At 44.3% G+C, this 20467-nt stretch overlaps 1 long non-coding RNA gene across 1 annotated transcript in view; it reads left to right on the plus strand.

Annotated features, from left to right (window-relative positions):
* Positions 1-20467, plus strand: part of LOC137214681 (uncharacterized) — a 509061-nt gene that overhangs the window by 369415 nt on the left and 119179 nt on the right. Inside the window, exon 5 of the long non-coding RNA XR_010938997.1 lies at positions 7439-7604. This is a non-coding gene — a long non-coding RNA (uncharacterized lncRNA). The remainder of the gene's footprint in view (positions 1-7438; positions 7605-20467) is intronic.

Consider the following 20467-nt stretch of genomic DNA (forward strand, 5'->3'; position numbering starts at 1 on the left):
GATCTTTGAGGAAGGGAGAGAGGGAGCACAGAGGAGGGCCCTGAGAGGAATGTGGTGAGACCGCACTCACACCCAGCCCCCAGCAGCTTACCGTCTAGGCTGGGAGGGAGGGAGGTAGAGCAGGTGCTGGGACGGCTGTAACACAAGGTCAGAAGGGTTAAGAAGGACATGGTAAGAAGTTGTAAGGAAGGGGCAGATAAAGTCCTAAGGGAGCAGAGAGATGCAGGAGATGACCTCCACCAGCAGGGATGGGGACACTCCGTCCCAGGGGGACATCTGACAGGTTTCACGGCTATGATTGACTGCCCTGAATGGAGGAGAGAAGGCCTGCTGCACCGCATGGCCGTTGTGAGAGGCAGTGAGGGAAAATGCAGAGGATGGAACAGTTATGAGCGGCCGTGCAGAGCAGGCCCATGGGACCAGGCCAGTGATGGTGCTGTGTGTGCTGGGGATGAAGAGGCCACGGAGGCTTCAAACCAGGAGCCTGCCCAGGTGACTGTCAGAGGTGCTAGGTGCACCTGACCCTGGACACCAGCTCCTTAACTTCCAGGAGGTTAGTCTACATTCCTTTCCATCCTTTACAACTTCCCAAAGCTCACAGTTACATGAGAAATTGCAACTATGCATTGAGTCAAGATTGTGCTAAGAAGCTTCCGTATTTCAATGTTGAATCCTTTAGACACGTTCATACAATAGCATGATTATTCCCTTTTTGTAGATGAGACAGTTGAGTCTCAGAGCTGGTAATTGTGGAAATCAAGATTTAACCCTGAATCTGCTGACTCCTGGTAGCAGGCCCATGCTTTCACCGTGGCCTGGGGCCTTCCTCATTGTGAGGGGTGCCATGATTTCTGGAGTAGCTCACACACAGGCCTCTCCTCTGACCTAAAGCAGAGAATCCAAGGAGTGGCGGGGTCTTTCCCAGGCCGCTGCAGACCTGGATGACAGGCACCAGTGTTTCATGCTTAAGGTCCTTTGCCTGGGATGCCCTGTATTCAGACTTGTGCCAGCACGAAAATGCAAGATGAGGGCAGTGGAGTTGGCGGCGGGGGTGTCAGGAACTGGAGTGCAATTTGCTGCAGACCCAGTGCCTACTGAGCAGGGCTCCTCCCCAGAGCTCAGATCAGTGGGCAGGAAGGCAGCACATCCATCTGCAAAGGGCCTTCCAGGGAAAATTGTACTCCCTGGAAGGAGTTGGCTACATCCATCTTGTAGGACAATATGCTGTTTTTGCCAGAGAGCTACAAGGCATAAATATAGATTTCTGAACGTTTTTTATGAGCTGACATGATGGCCTCTGGACACCTCTTCACTAAACCATAAAAAGCCAGACAGCCCTTTCCAGAAACTGCATCCACCTGTGTCCCAGATAGACCTGGGAGCCTGCAGCTACGTGGCAGAAAGGGCCCCACTTTGTTGGGAAAAAAAACAAAAAAATCAACGGCCAGTTGTCTTTGAACTGCCTTGGAGATGAATGAAGCAATCACCTGGGGGCATTTTCTGTCTCCTGCTGTGACATCTCTTTTCTTGTGCCCTGTAACCAGGTCAGATCCTGGGGTGCAGACCAAATCCTGAGCCTTGCCCTCAGCCTCCCTCGGCTTCCATCTTCCTTCCCATTTTCCCCGTGCTCCTTTCTACCACAGGGCCTTTGCACCACCTGGGATGTTCATCTGTCCCTGCCATCTGTGCCTAGGCAACACTTTAGTTCTCAGACCTCCATCAAACCCCCTGCTACCACCATCTAGGTGAGGCTCCTTTGTTTGCCTAGAACCATAGTCACTTGATTCGGGGCATTTACCCCAGTTTGTAAGGGTTTGTGTGGTTATTTGATTAGATCCCGTGTTCCCCACTTTACTGTAACCTTCATGAACGGTTGCTTCCATTACATTCCCAGAGCCTAAAAAGATGCCTGGTCCATAGTCATTTCTAGGTAAATAGTTACCGAATATACAGAAATGTGCCAATGAATGAATTAATAAATAAATAGATGAATAAATGAGTGAGCAGGCAAGCAATGGTTCGCAACCAGGGGAGAGTCCCCCCGCCCCCGCCCCGCCAGCCCCGGGATATTTCGCAGTGTTGTGAGACATTTATGTTAGTCATAACTGGGGAAGGTAGTGGTGGTGCTGTTGGCATCCAGTGGAGACAGGCCAGGGGCGCTGCTAAACATCCTACACAGAACGGTCCTCCCTTCTCCCAGCAAAGAATCTATCCTGCCCCAAATGTCAACAGTGCTGAAGGTGAGAAGCCCTGTGAACTCATTTCCTAGGGCTACTGAACAAAGCACTACAAACTGGGTGGTTTAAAACTACAGAAATTTATTTGAATACGGCTCTAGAAGCCAGGAGTCCAAAATCAAGGTGTTGGTAGGGTTGGTTCCTTCTGGAGGCCCTGAGGCAAAGTTGATTCCTTGCCTCTCTGCTGGTTTCTGCCGGTTGCTGGCAATCCTGGTTGTCCCTTTGCTCACAGCTACATCTCTCCAATCTGCCTCTATCTTCATACGGCCTTCTTCCCGAGGTGTCTCTGTGTGTCTTCTCCTCTTATAAGGATACTAGACATTGGATTTAGGGCCCAACCTAATGACCTCATCTTAATCAATTACAATGGCAAGGACCCTATTTCCGAATAAGGTTACCTTCACAGGTACTGGAGTTAGAATTTGAACGTAACTTTTTAGGAGACACTGTTCAACTCACTACACCCTGGTTTAATGGAAAGTTAATTATATTCATACACACCCTCCCCCCCAAAAGAAAGGGGCAAAGAAACCTGCCCTTTGTCCTCTCTTCTCTCACATCCCCGTTGTTGTCCAGGCACTCAGCCAGGTGCCTGGGGGGCTCCTCAGCTTTCCCTCTGCCCAACCCTCTCAGCCACTGTCAGCCACCTGCCCTTGTCAGTACTTTACCCGAGGAATCCACCTTTGCGCTCAGAATCTTCTCCTTTACGCTGGAGCGTCACACTAAGTGGGTGATACACATTCGATCCTTGGGCCAGATCTAGAAGCTAGGTATTCCTGTTGCCCCATTTACAGCTAAAGAAACCTGAGTTCAGAGGGATAAATAAAGAGCCCAAGCTTACGCAGCTGGTAAATGACAGAACCTGGTCATCTGAGGGGAAAGCCCATGCGTGGCCCCTGTTTTCTGGGGGCTTCTCCACCCCCTTACTGAGCTCCCAGCTCCTCTCCTGTGCTCTTCTGGCAGGAGCTTCACCCTGTGCTCTCATAACTGGAGGGACTTGCCTCCCTCACAGCCCTTTCTCTCAGCATCATTCCCGTTTGTTTATATTCCTCTCTCCCCTCTAGACTATGAGGGCTTTCAGGGTGGGTACAATGTTGATTTCATCCCTGGGTTCCCAACCCCAGTACCTACCTGCAGAGCACACACAGCCTGCCGATGGTTAAATAAACGAATGCATTCATGGTTTTAGCAGTCTGGTCTAGGGACGTTACTTTTGTTTGTACTAGAATTCCCCAGGTTACACTGCAGTGAATACGATACAACTCTCTGGGTCTCTTAGAAGCAGCCAGAAGGTGAAATTAAATTTTTTTAAAAAAGTTTCCATAGTCCAATTAGCTTGGATAACTCTAGGTTAACCAACACTAAACCTACTTCCTTACTGCTGGACTTCACAGAACCTTAAATATTCTAACATGCTTCGGAATTGCTAAGAGGCTAGATAGTCTTCTGGATACTTCGTATTTGTTTTAATTAAGAAAACTGGTTTTTACTTTTTAATTTTTTGAACAGTCCCAATAAATACTAAGCCTATTACAGAGTTAGAATATGCTGGGATGACTCACAGCCCCTCCTGGGTGGAGACTCTCCCACAAAGCTAAGAGGAGGAGGGGGCTTCCGTCTAGAGCTGACTGTGGTCATCGCCGGTGGGCTGGGATGACTCTTCTCTCACCCTCTGGTCTCCAGTCTGCACCCACGTTCTCCTGTGAACTCTTCATTCTTGTTTTTGGTAGATTTCCCCCACTCTCATCAAAGCCCAAGTTTCCTGAGCTAAAAATGAAAGTGGATGGCCTAAAGCTTCCTGTACCTCATTCACCTCCACATTATCTTGGGGAAATTATGCCAAGTATCACACCGAGGCTCAGGATTGAACAGCTACAACGTCTGGGCCAACGGTGATGCATGCGACCAATTCAAGGACTGGAGGGCAGCTCCTCGGGTGGTGAAAGAATCATCTGGTTTGCCAGGAGATGCTCTCCCGTGGCAGACACAAAGTTCGGATCTCCGGTTGGGGTGCTCTCCTAGCATCTTTTTGTAAGAAGGACATTTCTAAGGGGGATTTTTTTTTTAAGCATGCATTGGTTAATCTCGTTTTCTTATTGTCTTAGTATAGAGAAATAGAGAGAAAACACCAAACATATAAAAATGGCCCATAATCCTCCTACCCAGTGATTTCCGTTGACCTTTAAAACCAATCAGAATGAAAGTAATACAATACAGGTAGGTCTAGACAATCCAAAGAGTTCAATAAGTAACAAAGTTAAAGTGAATATCTTCCATCCCCTCCCACCCCTTTCTAAGCTCAGTCTCTCAACAGCTAGTAGAGTTCTGTGGTTCCTTTAGAAATAGTGTACCTGGGAGAGCATAATGGCTTAGAGCAGGGCATCTCACACCTGATGGACATTGAAATCACCTGCATAGCTTGTTAAATCACAGGTTGCTGGAGCCCATCCTAAGAGGTTCTGATGCAACAAGCGGGAGCAGGGAATTTGCATATTTAAAAATTTCTCAGCTGGTGCCGAATCCTAGTTCTAGCACCTTCCAGCTGTGTGATTTTCTCACACGATAGCCTCTCTGCTTCATCTTCCTCTTCTGTAAAATGGGGCTAATGATGGTTGTGAGGATTAAGTGAATTAAAATAGTTGAAAGGTTCTGCATATTAAGAACAATGCAACTGTACTGTGATTCATGGAGCAGCCTGTAAATATGTACCAACTACCACAGGGATATTTCTACATATTCCTCAGTGTTACGCTTTATTTACAGTAGTGATTTTTCGTACGTTTACATACAGATATGTTTAGTCCTTTTGAATTACGCTTTCCATAAAATCATAGCTCAGATGTACTTTCTGGAGGTTACTCTGGTTCTCTGTAAGTGACCACACTGGTCTCCAAGTATCAGCTAATGTAAGCAGTGCAGCAAGAGGCACCCTATGCCTGTCCTGACAGACATTCCGTGGGCATATTCATAGAATAAATTCCTAGAAGGGGAGTTGCTAGACCAAAGTGTGTGCATTTTACATACTGGTTGTTGGAAACTTTAAATACGTGTTCTTGGGAAGGCTACGTTTGCGTCTAAGCCTAGGTCTGATGTAATCTAAGGACAAAGGGGGGTTTCTCTATGGACTTTGTTGTCTTTATCTTCAAAATGAGGATGAGAAAGCCAACCAACAATATTGACATACAGTACTGAGGTATAGGACTCAAATGACCATGGACCGCTTGCTGAGTACAGAGCAGAAGCTGAGGATCCAGAACTGGTTGAAGCATGCTCTCTGTGCTCAAGGAGCCTTGATCCAGGATCAACTCCCAAGAGCACAGATGCATTGCAGTCCAGTGTCAGAGGTGCATCCGTAGAGTAACGTGTACAGATCCAAGATGGCGCCAAAAGGAGTCAGGGGGGCTGAAGGAATCAGGAAAAGCTTCAAGAGGACGGGGCAGATGTGTTTTGCACAGTGAGAGAGAGTGGACAGGAGGGGAAGGCACTTCAGAAAGGAAAAACAGTACGTGTAAGAGCGTGGAGGCTTCCTAGCCCCTAACACAGCTCCTGATGTAAGGCAGGTGCTCAAGGATTGTTAGCTGAACACAATCTCAATCCGCGTGTGTTGTGCAACCTACAGAAAACTAGTGCCTTAGGCGCTCTATGATCCAACTCAAGACCGAGAATTCCTTCAGGTGGGCCTGCTACATTCCTGAATTTGAGATTTCAGGTTCATGAATAGCTTAGTAAATTCCTAATGAATTCACGCAGTCAAGACAAGATCTGCCTTCTTATATAAGTATTGAAATAGCCTTCAGTTGGGTCCTGGCCTTGCCTGCAACACCTACACCCTGGGTAGAAGTCCCAGGATTCTGAAAGTAGAATGATCATAGCCACTTCCTTCTACAAAGATTCCATTCCCCAGTGGACATTCCTTTAGCTCCCACTGCCAGCCTAGAAAGTCTACTAGTCCAGTCAGTCAAAACAATGAAAAAACAGCCAACGATATTGACATACAGTACTGAGGTATAGGGCTCAAATGACCGTGGACTACTTGTTGAGCACAGATCAAGAAGCTGAGGATCCAGAACAGCCTTTTAGTGTAGCACTGTGGGTTTTGCAAAACTTTTTCACCAAATGGTAAAGGAAAAGCGGACATGAATGAAAAGGTCAGGGGATATTTGCCATCAGTCGTTTCAAGGGACAAAGAATGTTCTGGTACAGGCCGCTCTTCAAATATGTCCAAGGATGAATTAGAAGGCACACATCAGAAAGGTGTGTTTCGTTGTTGCAGTCTGCAGATGGTTTCAGACAAGGGTTATCGAGACCACAGTTGGTAAGACAATGTGGTCCACTGCCACGGAGTAAAAGAAGCAGGAACAGTCTTCAAGGTGACTGCAAAGTATTCCAAAGCCATTATCTCGTTCAAGTAGAGGAGGGAGAAGAAGATCTTTGAGGTGCTCTGGTTAACTTGTTCCATCATCAAATCCTGACTGACGACAAACCAGGCCGTTCACCCCTCACCCCTCCTCACTTCACCACCATGATTACCAGCCACAGTCCCCTGCCAGAGATCCCTGCTGTTTCCCAAGCATGGGTTTAAAGTCTGAAAGACTGACTTGCATCCAGACAATGCCCCTTTATAGCTACACAACCGCAGGAAACTCAGCCAGCCGCTCTCAGACCCAGTTTCTGTATCATGGAGGTAATGTTGAGAGGATTAAACAGTAACCTTTTTTGGAAAGGTCTGACTCAGAACCTCAATCGTATGGACTTTTGTAAAAATAATGCCCTCGACGCCACTGAAAGAGAGAATTGCCATCACATGTGTATATTCCTTATCCCCTTTTAGGTTGGATGGCCTCTAAGCTCATCCCTTAACTATGGGTTTCATTGGTGATCTCACATGTGTGCTAATGTGCTAATCAGAATTAGGCAGGAAAAATAAGATGACTGAATTAGTTAGGACTTTTTGTGCTTGCCAAGGCTAAACCCAACTTGAGCTGACTTAAGGAGAAATGTATGTGGCGAATTATAAATAGTAACGTTTCATGAAATAATGGGATGGAATTGCAACTGAGCGTAGCTAGGGAAGGGCCTGGAAACGAGGACTGGAAGTTAAGTAAACCTGATAATTGGCTCTCTCCACTTACGCTCCCTGCTTCCCTTCATGTGCTTGATTCATTGTTTTCTGTTTGCTTACGGCTTTTCTCTGCTCCCAGTTCCCAGGGAAGAACATGTAGCCCCAAGGATCATGGCTCCACCTGTTACGGGACCAACCAGAAGCTGAGACCGTCAATCCTGCTGCTGGTCCTAGTTTCAGATTCCTAGAAGATAGAATCTGATTCCTGCAGCTTGCGTCTTCCTTGCTCTAATCAACTCTGGGTGGTAAGTAAAGTCATAGAATGGCTAATGGCTACTGGGGCTCCTGTGCGTCTTGGATAATCTGTAATATAGGGACAAATTGATGAGTTTCACAAGACAGTAAAATGTGAGAGGTCTGGAAAGCAGTAGTGGATTAAATGTTGCTCAGTCCCCACTCTCTGTAAAGTGCTGTTGAATACCCAGGTGTGTACATCCGACTTTGGAGAACTATCTGTATTTATATGAGAAAGTTGGACTCGATCAATGGTTCTCGGCCTTGGCTTATCATTTGCATGACGTGGGGACCTTTTAAAACTCTTAATATCCAAGCAACATTCCCAGACCAAATAAATCAGAATCTCTATCTGGGGGATCCTGGTAGCAATTTTTTTAAAGTTCTTTAGATGATTCACTTTTCAGCTAAGGTTCATAACCATTGGACAAGGTCAGTGATTCTCAAATGAATCACCTCAGTCTAGTTAAAATGAAGATTGTGATTTAATTGGTTCAAAGTAGGGCATGGGATTCTGTAGTGCTACCAAGATCCAAGGTATTGTCAATGCTGCTGGTCCAGAGATTACACTTTGAGTAGCAAAGTACTGAATTATCCCTGTTGTCCTAGTCTCGTCTCGAGATTTCAAGAAAGATTATTTTCTCCAGAAATATTTATTTTCTGCTCTGTACTGGACCTTGTGCTGAATACGGAGGCACAGAAATCTAGTAAGTTTCTGCCACAGAGGGGTTTGCCTGTAGTCCACAAAGCTGGAGAGAGGCTAGAGAAAATATTCTGTGTACACCACTTCTTCTCAGCTGTGTTTGGAGGTCTGTTGATCAGGGATTTTTGTTTGTTTGTTTTGGTCTGGTTTGTTTTTTAAGAAAACATCCGTACTGAAAAGGCAGCTGGCTTCCCCGACAGGAGAAAAGCTAGCTCAAGACATGGAAGGAAGGGAGGACATAAAATCTAGCAATTTGGGGTAATATAAGCAAAACATGGAGTCTGTGATGGAGAGAGCAGTTTGGCCCTGAGCAAAAACGACAGCAAAGAAACCATAGCTGGGGAATAAGAAAATGACTATGATGGTGATAAGTAGGTAGGTAGGTAGATAGATAGGTAGGTAGATAGATAGGGACTCCATGAAAGGATCTCCTCATTTTTCAGTGGATTCAATGATTAATGAACCAAACCCACTCTAAGAGATCATGAACATGTTTTAGGACATAACTGGAGTCCCTAATAATAACAAAGTTGTTCCAATGCTTACGCTCATAATTCATTAAGCTATTCTGTGCCAGAAAGCCAGGAACACCAGGACAAATTATGATTTCTTGTTTTCATGTCATAGAGCATGAGTCTAAATAGTAGAGGAGGCAAAAGGCCATAATAAATGACCTGGTTTTCATTAAAATATTCTCCGAGTGCCTGGTAGGTGCCAGACACTGAATTTGACCAAAATCTCAACATTGCAATTTGAGGATTATTCATATGCTGTTATCTTTTGATGACAAGAGCAAGCTGCTTGTCTACCCATGGTCACGTTTAATCCTTCCCAAAACCTGGGATGGAGGAGTCAGAGTGGTGATGTCTTTATGTTGATGATGATGGTAGTGTTGGTGATGATGGTGATAGTGGTGGGGTTGGGATATATTTTCTATTTAAGAAAAAATTTTTAAATGGGCTCCAAAGTATTGAAGGACCATATGAAGTCCCACAGCTGGTTAGTAGCCAAGCTGGTTCAAGAACAGAGATTCCCGAATTCCAAAGTTGGGTTCTGTCCATTTAACCATGCTGAGTAACTGGAGTATTAGCTAGTTGTTAAAGTTTAGTTTCGGGTTAGCCATCCTAAATACATGGGGAAAGATGAACTAAAACTACAGGATCTGTAAAATACTCTGGCCTTGTGTATTATGACAGGGAGAGCTTCAAAATGGCAGCTCCTGAAGTTTCAGATTCTTCATTTCTAGTTTGCATTCTTTTCTCCTGGCAGGGAAGGCTGGAACAAGAAGCAGTCCTAAAGGACACGTTTCCCTCTGCCTCACAAATGTATTTCTGTGCCAAAGTTAGCTTCTACCTTTATAACTAATACACATAAAAAGAGAATATTTAGACGGGCACTTCACAAGTGTGGTTAGCTTAGGAAGTCAGAGGGTTCTAAGTGCCCCCAAGAAAATGCCATGCTTTTCCAACAGCCTCAAGCTCCCCAGCCTTACAGCATCCCATCTGGTTGGACTCCAACCCCGCTCCTCACAGCAGCCAGGGTGAGTCTATCCAATGGGAATGCGATTGCCTCTTTGTAGGGTTGAAAATTCTCGCTGGCTCCCTAGAAGAAAGCTCAGGCTCCTTAGCCGAGCACACGATGCCTTTTGCGCCGTGCCTCTTGCTGGCCGCTCCAGCCTTGTCTCCTTGCCCTCCTTTCAACCTTCCGTAATGTGCTTCAGCAAAAGCGAATCACATATAGCTGCAGCCCCCCTTACAGAATGCTTGGTGTGATGCTCCTTGGCCTTTGATTATCGCTGGTTCCACTGCGGGAAGGCTGCCTCTGCCTTCTTCACCCAGCAGGTTGTTACTCAGCCTTAAGGACTCACCTTATCCAAATACTTCCTTGACCAGCCCGAGACTAGAGCAGAGGAGTCACCTTATTGCTGTATCTGTGAGTTTTTAAAAGCAATTCATCTGTTGATGGACACTTGGGTTTCTTCTGTGTCTTGGCAACTGTAAATAATGCTGCTATAAACATTGGGGTGCACATATCTTTTCATTAAAAATTAGCATTTTCATTTTTTTCGGATATATACCCAGGAGTGGAATTGCTGGGTCATATGGTAGTTCTGTTTGGGGGTTTTTGAGAAGCCGCCATACTGTTTTCCACAGTGGCTGTACCAATTTATAGTCCCACCAACATTGTACAGGGGTTCCTTTTTCTCCATATCCTCGCCAACCTTTGTTATTTGTGGTCTTTGATGATAGCCGTTCTGAAAGGTGTGAGGTGATATCTCATTGTGGTTTTAATTTGCATTTCTCTGATGATTAACAGTGTTGAGCATCTTTTCGTGTGCCTGTTGGCCAAATGTATGTCTTCTTTGGAAAAATGTCTATTCAGATCTTCTGCCCATTTTTTAATCGGGTTGTCTGCTTTTTGATGTTGAGTTGTATGAGCTATTTACATATTTTGAATATTAACCCCTTATTGTTCATATCATTAGCAAACAAACAAAATCTCAAGCTCCCCAGATATGGACAGTGTCTGGAGCATAGTAAGCATAGCAATTGCTCAATAATTTGTAAAGCTAAATTCATAACTATTTTTCATTCATTTAAAAAATAGATTTTATTTTTAGAAGTTTTAGATTTATCAAAAGATTGAAAATATTGTACAGAAAATTTCCTTATACCCCACATTGTTTTCCCTATTATTAGCATCATGCATGAGTTTCGTATATTTATTATAATTAATGAACCAATATTTATGCCTTATTATTATTTAAACTCCATAATTTATTCAGCTTTTCTTAGTTTTCATCTGTTGTCCTTTCTGCTCTGGGATTGCATCTTGGATACCATAGTACATTTTGTTGTCATGTCTCTGTAGGCTGCTCTTGGCTGTGACAGTTTGTCACTTTCCTTGTCTTTGATGACCTTGAGAGTTTTGAGGAGTCAACTATTTTGTAGGATGCCCCTTTAGGGGAATTTGATGTTTTTCCCATGACTAGTCTAGAGTTATGGGGTTTTGAGAGGAAAACCACAGTGGCAAAGTGCCATTTCCGTCATACCATATCAAGGGTACTTACTATCAATATGATTTATGACAGTGGTTGTTGACCTTGAGCACATGACTGGGGTAGCGTTTGTCAGATTTCTCTACTGTAAAATTACTAAGAATCGTCCCTCCCTTTTCACATATTCTTTGGAACAAAGTCACTGGGTACAGACCAGACTTAAAGAGTCTGGCATTATGCTTCCCCCTTCCTTGAGGGCGGAGTATCCACATAATTGTTTGGAATTCTTCTATACAGGATATTTGCCCCTCCTCCCTGAGTTATTAATTTATTTAATCACTTATTTAGATAAGTATGGACTCATGAATATTCATTTTTGACTTTGGGTTTTAATCCAACCCCACATAATTTTGTTGCTTAAATTATTCTAGCTTTGGCTATTGGATTTTCTTTCAGTTGGCCCCCATAGTCCTTTGACATCCCCCCATTGGGGTGAGCTTTTAAATTTTTAGACCCTCTCTTACTTTCTGCTCCAGGCTCATTCTGCATATTTCTAGCTCAAGTCCTAGAGCATTTCTCCAAGAAGCTCTGGTTCCTTTTAATGGAGAATGGTGTTAGAAACCAAGATCTGGGTACTAGCTGTGCTCATGACTACTGGGGTGTTGCCTCTTTTAGGTCTCCTCAGTTAACCGAGCAAAAAAATATGTATTATATAAATGTGTATGCTAACTCATGTATATATGCGTTTATACATATACGCTCATGTATATACCCATGTAAATATTTTAATCTGTAACCATCTGTAGCTATAGTAAGCTAAATATCAGTTCATATTGATATCTCCAACTTTAAATCATTATCACATGAATTACTGTAGCCTCCACATCTTGCTTATTTGTAAATTTCCACACCAACAGTGAGAAACTTAGTTCCCATCATCTGCCATCCATTTACTTAATTGCTTCGTTCCAGTGTACATGCCCAGCAGTATCAGAATTGTTAACCTGTAACCCTTTGGAAAACAACTTTATCAACCTGGGTACAGTGCTTATGTCATTCTTCTTGCCTTTAATCTTGAAGACTCTACTCATTTCCAAAGTTACTTAGGTCAGCACCTTTTCCTCCCACCCCCTTCAGTGAGGTTGTCTTACACATTTGTAACACAGTTACATTTTCTTGTCACAGTCCTACATTCTTTCCTGGGATCCCCCTGATTTCCTAATGATTTTTTTTTTCATGAGCATGCATTATGGTTCCTTCTTTGTGCTGTACAGTTCTATTATTCATTCATTTTTCATCATCTATTTATTCCCCAGTTATTCACTGTTTACAGTACTCCTATTTCACACAAAAATAAGTTGAATTAACTGACATTTAGAAAATGTCTGTAATGGAATTTAAAGTAAAACAGAAAGATCAGAATCTACAGAGATTCTCAGAGAGGAATGGGATCGATAACCCTAGCAGAGCTTAACATGAAACAATTACTGCAACAGAGATTGGAAGTTAACTCAGTCTCCTGGCCACCAAGCAGAGCAGCATCCTAGGACAGACATCCTTTTCTGGCCCTAGACACTAACTGGCAGTTATAAGGGTTCTATAGGAGAATGAAATGGACTGAGCTTCACTTTGGATCTACATGCAGACTCCCAGATGGAAAGTGCTCAGGTTTAAACCCTAAATCTAGAGAAAGTTGCATTTCAAATTCCCCGTGGTTGCTTCAGGAATCTCTCCCCAAGAAGTTCACAGCAGCACATGAGATTCGAGGCCACTACTGGAAATGAGCCTTCATCATCACCATCGTCATGTAGGACTTTTGAATATTTATGTTACATTTGTCTTTACAAAATACTTCTGTTGTTCTTCCACTTATCATTTTCATGTCCACCTGGGAAGCCTTACCAGATGTATAGTCATTCCCATTTTACAGATTAGCAAGTTGAGGGTCAGAGAGGGCTTGATTTCCTGTTGGCACATAGGATAAGGGACTCCATCCCAGAATCTAGCTTTCTTCCTCCTCCTCCAAAGTGACTCTTGCCATTTCCATCACCCTTGACTACTTTGGGGACAGAACCCCAAATAAAGCTAATCTGAACCTGAGGCTATGTGTATAAACTTTCTGATTCCTGTGAGAATCTACATTAGAGGGACTGGGATTTCAATATGGACTTTAAAATTCCCCGCAGGTGCGCTAGGCCCAGATACACTTCAAAGAGTGTTCTTTGGCCTTCTTTGGCAAAGAAAGCCAATGTTTCATTTTGTCTTCCCAAGTCATTCTTAGGTATCAGTGTTTTCTCATATCTAACTTCATTTTTAAAATACCCAGAAACTAAGAAGAATAAAAGCTTCTGAACAGTCAGAGCAGGTGGTATTCATTCCACTCCCTCTTTATTTCCACACACTTAGAGCTTTTTCACTCTTATTTTACACAGAATTCAAATGTTCATAATTTCTTGGTATGCAGTCCCACAGCATGTTAGAAACAGTAACTGGGAAGAGAGGAGAGTGGGTAGAGGAATTGGGCTTTAATGATTTAAAGTAGGAAGTCATCCAGGTACATTTAGTTAAGAAGCAAAGGGTCTCTGTGCACCTCAGTTTCCCCTGATGGCACAGGGTCATTTAAGTGCAGTGGCATAATCTGTGCTCAGGAAGATGTTTCCAAATTATTTTTTTAATGCAAATAATGTCTCGTGTACTCTACTTGAAATGGTGGGTTTTTTTTTAATATTTTCATTCAAAATGATTCAAATAAAAGAGATAATCGTTTCCATGTTTAAAGTAGGGAAGCCTTACATCTATGGAAAGCAGGATTACCCAGCATAACTCATTAACTCAATAAACATTTACTGTTTATAAATTGTACATCAGGAACTGGGGATAGAGGAATAAATAATATCGATCCCTGTCTTCAGGAAGCTCAGCATCTAATTTGAGAATCTGTCTCTGGGGATCTGGATTGCTGGGGTTTCTACAGTGTAAAAGGCTGACGATTAAATCCTCCCTATTCACTGAGTCTTCCAGGACTCCTGGAGGTGAGAACCACCACTAAGGTGTCAAGGATTGAAAAGAAGCAACAAGACTCATGATTATGGGAAGAAGAGAAGGAATGGAGGCAGGGAGTGAGGGAGGGAATGGGGAAGGGAGAGAGGAAAGAAGGAAAGAACGCTGCTACTCTGCTGAATTTGGGCAGATGAAAATAAAAAGTCTTATCCAAAAACTTCCACTTTGTATCCATGTAAACTTAGTCAAATGCTATAAATAAAAGGATAGTCTTACAGGTGCCACCTGTTCCATGATCAATAACTAAACAATGTAAGTGTTATTATCCCAATTTTGTATAGGAGACTGAGGCCCCAAGACTCTAACCATCCTGCCCAAGCTTGGAGCTTGAGCGCTCAGGCATGGCTGGGCCTGGATATGAATGAGTCCACGGCTGTTCCATCTGGTGTGAAATCCCAGGCACTCTTCACTATGCAACGTTGTATCCAGTTGAAGGAGGTTGGACCGATCAGAGAAGTGTCTACAATAATATGCCACCAAAAAAAGAAGAGGGAGGAAGGAAGGGAAGGGAAGAGAAGGGAGAAAAGAGACGAAGCCTCTTTAGGATCCCCTTCACAAGAGAGGCTGTGCTCAGTCTTCATCCATCCATGATTGGGTTTTTTAACACATTCCCATATAACATGACCACTCTGTCCGTCAGAGTTGTGTGTCAGTCTGTCACATTCCAATTGGTTAACTTGAAGAGAGTTTGGTAAGGAGAATATTTATACAGACACAGCACCGTGTGGGAAACCATCCAGACATGTGCAGTGTACAGTAACCCAGGGCTAGTGCAGGAGAAAGGGGAGAGGGATGGGGGTCTGGCGAGAGCGAGCTGAGAGCAGATGGCCTCCTGGCAGAAGCTGTAATCGTCCTCTGAGGGGGTTGAAATCAGCCATGGTGACCCACAGCAAGGGAATCAGGGGACTAAATACTACAACCTCCACCTCATCTCTCCCTCTTTTCCATCTCCTGATGGGTTCCCCATTGGCCAATCCCAGCTGGAGACTGGAGGGTAAGGGAGTCCCCTGGTGTAGACCACAGAGGTCAAACACAGAGCAGAGTGAAAAGGGGAAAGTGCATCTGGAAAGACAAATAAGACATTCCCATCCCAGCCACCCTTATGCATTCAAACACGGCACCAACTTAATTCAGTATCAAAGGATGCTTCCTTGTTAGGATCAGAAGCAGTCTCCTGATCCTTCTTAGCATAGCCCTCCAGGTAGCTAAGAGTAATTGGCCTAGAAGTTGGGATACGTTTGTCATCCTTGTCTTAACCTGAGCCTGGGACCTTGTTCCTTACTCTTCTTTGGTTGGTTTGATCATTTTGATGTCAGTAATGTCTTAGAATTTTTTGAAAGGTGAACTTAACCTGTGTTTGCTAGGACCACAGTATAGATAACACTTTGTGGATTTAAGATATCCAGGGAGATAGTGACGTTGTCATGAAGGAAGCACTGGGCTTGATTTTAGAAGTCTCCATACCTTACAAACTGGGTGACCTTGGACAAGTCCGATGCCTTATCAGAGCCTCAGATCTCACTCATGTAAAAGAGGAACGATGAAGGTACCTCTGAGGATGGTACAGTTTTGCCAGTTTAAGGGCACAAAGCAGAAACACAAATATGCTTTGCATCATATGCAGGTGGGCAATGATTTTTCAATTTATTTATTATTTTTCAGTAAGGCTGCTTAGTAGTTAAGAAATCAAGCTCTAGGTCAGAAAACAAGGCTATGAACCTTGGCTCTGGAACTTAGCTGAGTGACAAGGAGCAAACCTCAGTTTCCTTATCTGTCAAATGAGACCATGTAGAGCACCCATCTCACAGGCCATCGTTTACGGCTCATGACAAACCTCAGCAAGGATAACCATGGGTAGTCGTTACTGCTGCATTGTCACAGATGCAAAGGCTGCCTTCACAGCAGTGGGCAAGTCCGTAAGTCATTCATTAACTCAACAGTACTTATTGTGCCTGTTAGTTTATAAGATGTATGATCTAGCTGGGGATAGACATCGACAGGCAGCTGTGCTTCTCTTGAGACCACAGCCATAAACAGAATTCAACTCCTGAGTGCTGGACATGCCTTTTGAATTTGTTTACCCAGCTTCAGAGACTTTGACTTTAGTCTCCTGATAGTCTCGTGATTTTCTTTCTATGTGATCTGATTGACTCACAAGCCTGGGAGTCAGAGAGGTTGCTACATCTCCTGTTTCTGCTTGCTGACTTGCTGACTGACCCGATATAAACCACTTAGTTTTTCTGGGTCTCGTCGAACTAGATAGATAGATAGATAGATAGATAGAGTTAGATAGATAGATAATATAAAGGTAGATGATGGAAAGATAGATGGATGGATGGATGGATGGATGGATGGATAGGCAGAGAGATAGATAGGCAGATAGATCTATAGATAGATAGATAGGTGATATAAAGGTAGATAGATGATAGAAAGATGGATGGATGGACAGATAGGCAGATAGATAGATAGGTGTTATAAAGGTAGATAGATAATAGAAAGATGGATGGATGGACAGACAGATAGATAGGATTTACACTAGACAACCCACTCAAATCTTCCATTTCAAAGACTATGACTCCAGCACCATTCTTTGAAAGCAAATCCATTTGCTTCCAGAGTTGCTTCATCATTCTTCATGCATGGAAGTTGATTAACAAACTCAAGAACACACAAACATCAAGGGCCTGCTATTTGCCTGACACCAGGGACACGTTTAACAAATTCTGTATATTTTCTGAAACAAAGGGTGTTTTCCGTAATCTGTTCTCCAAACCCAGCCCATGTATCTGTCTCCAGCAGAATGGAAGCAACTAACACGAATCTGACCTTTGTTAAATTCTGAAATGCACCTAAAGGCGCCCGAATTCCACGTGGACTCACGCTGCTGAGCTTTGACTCATACTCAGTCTCCTAAAATGGGAAGAGAAGATTAGTTGGATGAAGGGCTTTGGTATAAAGAGCAACACACGTGTCTTCTGGGCTAGTGTCTGCTCTTTCTCCAGTTATTAGGGTTAATGCCGGCCCAGGACGGGAGCAGCAGCGGCCAGAGTTATTTTTCCCCCTTAGAACAACAGGGGGAACGTACTGCAGATAAGAGGTGCCCGGTGTTTTGGCTTTTGGAAACGGAAGTAGAATTGCTATATATATGTCAGCTTGATCTGGGAAGCCTGACAGTCCTTCCTCTTGCCCCCATCTCGTAATTCTGATTACTGCCAGACTGAGATCTATCTGTCCATTCTGACTGCTCTTTGCAAGAAAGGTTTCATTGTGAGGGAGGGGGGCCGGCCTTATTTTACCAGTAGAAGGCTATTATCTTGCAACAGCTGTTCATAGTTAACTGCAGCCCATACTTAAAGCCTGAGCGCTGGAGCCTTATTTAGTGCCTCTGGATTTGTGGTGAAGAGTCAGGCTTAACTCTTTCTTCCCCTGTAGTTGATGGCTTCAATGGGGAACAGGATGGAGGCGGTCTGTGAACAAAGAGGGAGGAGATAGATGAAGGGCTACAGTATACAAGTAGAGCAGTTGTTCCCAAAGATGGTAAATATCAAGTTTTTACTATATACCAGGGATGCGTTGAGCACTTTGTATGCAGTGTGTATCAGTGAATTTTGACTAGCCGTGCTCTGATGTTGATATGATTGTGTCCATTTCACAGGTGAGGAAATAGAGGCTCAGGCAGTGAATGCTAGGATTCAATCCACATGAATCCAGTTACAGAGCCAGAGGGCATAACTCCTACAAGATGCTCTATTATGCCTCCTGTCAATCCAGAGCATTAACTGAGGATATTCTATGTGTCCCGCACTGTGCAGGGCTGTCTATTATGGACAGAAAGTCGCCTCCCCAGAGGGCTTTCGGGCTGGCTAGACAGGTGAGCAAATGCAGGTGATACACTGAGAATGGAGAAAAGCAGTGAAAACTATGGAAATTGCTCACCCCATCTAGGATGGAGAGAGTCGATCAGGACCCAGGAATTTAAGGAAGGACAGAGTTTACCTTTTAAAAAAAAAGCTAATGTCAAGAAGGGAACACAGCTGCAAAAAATAATAAGAGTGGGTGGGGAGATGGAGAGAAAAGGAGAAAGGAAGAGAGGCTGACTGACTCAGAGAACGCAGGGGCCGTGGAGCATACCCCCAGGAGCACCTCAGGCTGTCCGCCAGGAGTTTAGACTTGAATCTCCAGGAAATGGGCAGCAAGGTAGTCAGATCTACATTTTAGAAAGATCACTTTGGCTGTGGAAGGAAGTTGTTTTGGAGGGAGCAAAAGAGAGATGAGAATAGTTAGGAGATGGGATGAGAATCCAGGAAGAGGAAAATGGCCAGGATGATGGAGGTGGGCAGCTGGGACTGAATTCAAAAGATGTGTCACGGGGAAGAACGAATATACATGGAGTTCAGCTTCGTTGCCTCTCTAAGGACTAAAAAGAGGTTAAATTTTCCAACAGGAAGTTGGAAGGAACATTGCTCAAACCACTAACTCAACCCCAAATGACATACATTCCTGAGGGTTGCAAATGCTAATCAGTGGCGTTGGGGGTGGTGAGTGAGACAGCCTACACACACACACACACACACACACACACACACACACACACACACACACACACACACACACACACACACACACACACACACACACACACTTTTCTCAGCATGTCTGGAATTCTTGTTCTCCCTTTGACTCCAACATCTTTCCTGATGACAAAGAAAACCAAAGATGTTGAAATCCATAGTTGAGCACAAAGAGAGGCAGAGTCGGGGGGCTCTGGGGGAAAGTTGGCCAGCTTGGAACTTTACTCTCCGCCTTGGTACCCAACAATTCACAGTGGGAGTGAGAGTGGCTTGCCAAAGGGCTCCGTGTGACTGGGCTAAACTAGAAGAATATGTCAAGTTCAAGATGAAAAGACATCCCTCGCAGCTGAAAGCCGAGCTGGGAGCTAATGGAGCTGGGGAAAGGGGCCTTTTCAAAGAAAAGTGCTTATTTGCAAACCCGTTTCTCCGCAGCAAAGGCTCCCAGGACCTCTGGCAAAGGAATTCCTGGACACAGGCCTTCCTGTTGAGCTGTTAGTGATCTGCGGTTAATTACCTCTCGCCAGGCTCCCTTCCGCAGCCAATCCGTGGAGCGGCTGCAGAGGTCTCAGCTGGACGTTTTGCCCTTTTAATTCCAACGTACGACAAAGTTAAAGTCTTAGCGCGGCAGAGCTGGAAGAAAACTTACTTTCCCTTCTGCTCTAAATTCCTAATTTTTGCAGTGGGAGGAGTGGTGGTTCAGACAAAGGATAGAGAAGGGCAAGGCCACCAGGGAGACCTGGGGTCTGCGGTGGTCCATGAGCCAGGTGTGCCCCTCGTGCTGTGAGGATAGTTTGGGGAGAGCCTGACGGTCACCCAGCAAGATCTGCCCTGGTGATGGGAGGCCAGACTGGCTAAGGCCACTTCCAGCACTGCCATCCCAGATTCCCATTGTCTTACGTAGAAGTCAGACACAACAAACCTTTCCTGAAAAGGAGGTGCTTCAGTCAGGTTAGCCAGGGCTCTCCAAAGGTATATAGAGAGATTTTCAGGAATTGGCTCATGGGGTATGACAGCTGGCAAGTCTGAAATTTATAGGGCCGGCTAGAGATTCAGGTCAGAGCTGACGCTGCAGTCTTCAGTTGGATTCCAAAGGGCAGCGGGCTGACAACTCAAGCAGGGTTTCTAATTGGCAGTCTTGATAATTTCTTCAACATCGAGAAGCAGTCTTTGCTCTTAATGCCTTCAACTGATTGGATGAGGCCCACTCACATTCTGGAGGGTAATCTGCTCTGCCTAAAGTCTACTGATTTAAGTGTTAATGACATCTAAACAAATACCTTCACAGCAACGTATGAACTAGTCTCTGACCAAACAACTGGACACCATAGCCTAGCCAAGTTGGCACATAAAATTAGCCATCACAGAAGGTATTCCAATGGGGTCCAAAATGTGCCAGCAGTCTGTATTGTGAGATGCAGGGGATGAGGACCCTGTCAAGGGATGTTTACCCTTCTTTTGCGGACTAGAGTTTAACTCATGCCATTTTAGGTCCACCCACCTCTCCATCCATCTCCTCATCCCTAACCTTAGCATTCTATAGGA

This window comes from Pseudorca crassidens, chromosome 20 (assembly GCF_039906515.1).
Source record: "Pseudorca crassidens isolate mPseCra1 chromosome 20, mPseCra1.hap1, whole genome shotgun sequence".
NCBI lineage: Eukaryota > Metazoa > Chordata > Mammalia > Artiodactyla > Delphinidae > Pseudorca > Pseudorca crassidens.